The 2,500-nt window shown below is 44.2% G+C and overlaps 1 non-coding gene and 1 pseudogene across 1 annotated transcript; both read left to right on the top strand.

Moving 5' to 3' along the window:
- The first annotated feature begins 92 nt into the window (after positions 1-92).
- On the top strand, positions 93-211 carry LOC125731379 (5S ribosomal RNA; annotated as a pseudogene).
- A 1,077-nt stretch (positions 212-1,288) lies between these two features.
- On the top strand, positions 1,289-1,407 carry LOC125731227 (5S ribosomal RNA). Its single transcript, XR_007391508.1, has one exon. It is a non-coding gene; the product is annotated as a 5S ribosomal RNA (ribosomal RNA).
- Positions 1,408-2,500: the final 1,093 nt, after the last annotated feature.

The raw sequence follows: 2,500 nt of genomic DNA on the forward strand, positions 1-2,500 counted from the left end.
AAAAAAAAAAAAACAGGAGTAGGATCCAATGAGACTAACTGGCATGTATAGACGCGTGTAATGCAAAAGGGCTATTTTTGGTAGCGTCTCTCGCTTACGGCCGTACCACCCTGAACGCGCCCGATTTCGTCTGATCTTGGAAGCTAAGCAGGCTAGGGTCTGGTTAGTACTTGGATGGGAGACCACCTGGGAATACGAGGTGCTGTAAGCTTTTCTCACTTTTACTTTATACAGGGGGCGCTCCACTTCACGATTAATTTAAATCTATCACTCCCCTTCCATTTTACTATTTTATATATTTCTTTTTTCTCTCATTCATAAAGGCAGCTTTTACACACCGTTTTACTCTAAATACTGCCTGGTAATTATAGCTGCTGTAAGCTGTTCGTGCCTTTATTCCACCAGGGAGCGATCTTCTCACAAATTTGAAGACTGTCACTCCCCATTCACGTTTTACAACTTATTGTTAATAATAAAGAGACAGCTTTTTACACACAGTTTTAAACAAAGTACTGATATAATTCCTCTTCAACTCACCGCTTTGTTTTCTATGCAAAAACCACTTCACCACAGAAGACTCGATATTATTGGCATAGCAAGGTCTGCTTTTCTCCTCCTTTCAAAACTTGCTAAAAGCTGTATTTAAAAGAGCAGGTTGGCCGGGGTAATTCACACCCTTCAATGCCAGCTTAATGTTTAGGTTAGTGGGAATCACAGAGGAATTAGGGATGGAAACTTCTTTGCTGGTGGTAGAAGCGGTCTGGTGAATTTTTAGAGAGAAGAGGCCGTCGATGTTTGAATGTAGAAAATTGTTCTGGCTGCAGCCTGCAGTATGGACTTCTTGGTGTGTGTAGCTCCCAGTGTTCTGACAGCGCGACGTTATGGGGAAGCATGTGATTCAGCAGCTACCAGTGGGCTTCGTGCGGTGGAGATTTTGTGGCTGTTAGCGGAGTTGATAACAGAAGGTCGTTAAGAGAAGCCTGCATGCGGTAGGCAAATGAGTAATGTTTGCCGGCGGGGGACGTGCGGCGATTAACCTGTGCGGTAGTGAAAAGGACTTAAAGAGAAGGAAGTGTGCGGATGCGGAAAGAATAGAATAATTGTGGTAGACTGACGGCTGAGTAGTTTGGTGAATGTTTGGTGTGGGTCCGGCGCTGCCGATTGGATGGTGGTGCTGCAGTGTGAGTCAGATAAAAAAAAAAAAAAAACCAGGAGTAGGATCCAATGGGAATAACTGGCATGTATAGACGCGTGTAATGCAAAAGGGCTGTTTTTGATAGCGTCTCTCTCTTACGGCCATACCTTCCTGAACACGCCCGATCTTGTCTGATCTTGGAAGCTAAGCAAGGTAGGGTCTGGTTAGTACTTGGATGGGAGACCACCTGGGAATACCAGGTGCTGTAAGCTTTTCTCACTTTTACGTCATACAGGGGTGGCTGTTAGCTGAGTTGATAGCAGTGGGCTCCACTTCACGATTAATTTAAATCTAGCACTCCCCTTCCATTTTACTATTTTATATATATATTTTTTTTCTCTCTTTCATAAAGCCAGCTTTCAGAAACCGTTTTACTCTAAATACTTCCTGGTAATTCTAGGTGCTGTAAGCTGTCCGTGCCTTTATTCCACCAGGGCACGATCTTCTCACAAACTTGAAGACTGTCACTCCCCATTCACGTTTTACAACTTATTGTTAATGATAAAGAGACAGCTTTTTACACACAGTTTTAAACAAAGTACTGATATAATTCCTCTTCAACTCACCGCTTTGTTTTCTATGCAAAAACCACTTCGCCACAGAAGACTCGATATTATTGGCATAGCAAGTTCTGCTCTTCTCCTTTCAAAACTTGCTGAAAGCTGTATTTAAAAGAGCAGGTTGGCCATGGTAATTCACACACTTCAATGCCAGCTTATTGTTTAGGTTAGTGGGAATCACAGAGGAATTAGGGATGGAAACTTCTTTGCTGGTGGTAGAAGCGGTCTGGTGAATTTTTAGAGAGAAGAGGCCGTCGATGTTTGAATGTAGATAATTGTTCTGGCTGCAGCCTGAAGTATGGACTTGTTGGTGTGTGTAGCTCCCAGTGTTCTGACAGCGCGACGTTTTGGGGAAGCATGTGATTCAGCAGCTACCAGTGGGCTTCGTGCGGCGGTGATTTTGTGGCTGTTAGCTGAGTTGATAGCAGTGGGTCGTTAAGAGAAGCCTGCATGCGGTAGGCAAATGAGTAATGTTTGCCGGCGGGGGACGTGCGGCGATTAACCTGTGAGGTAGTGAAAAGGACTTAAAGAGAAGGAAGTGTGCGGATGCGGAAAGAATGGAATAATTGTGGTAGGCTGCCGGCTGAGTAGTTTGGTGAATGTTTGGTGTGGGTCCGAAGCTGCCGATTGGATGGTGGGGCTGCAGTGTGAGTCAGATAAAAAAAAAAAAAGAACATTAGTAGGATCCAATGGGACCAACTGGCATGTATAGAGGCGTGTAATGCAAAAGGGCTGTTTTTGGTAG

This window comes from Brienomyrus brachyistius, chromosome 2 (assembly GCF_023856365.1).
Source record: "Brienomyrus brachyistius isolate T26 chromosome 2, BBRACH_0.4, whole genome shotgun sequence".
NCBI classification, from domain to species: Eukaryota; Metazoa; Chordata; class Actinopteri; order Osteoglossiformes; family Mormyridae; genus Brienomyrus; species Brienomyrus brachyistius.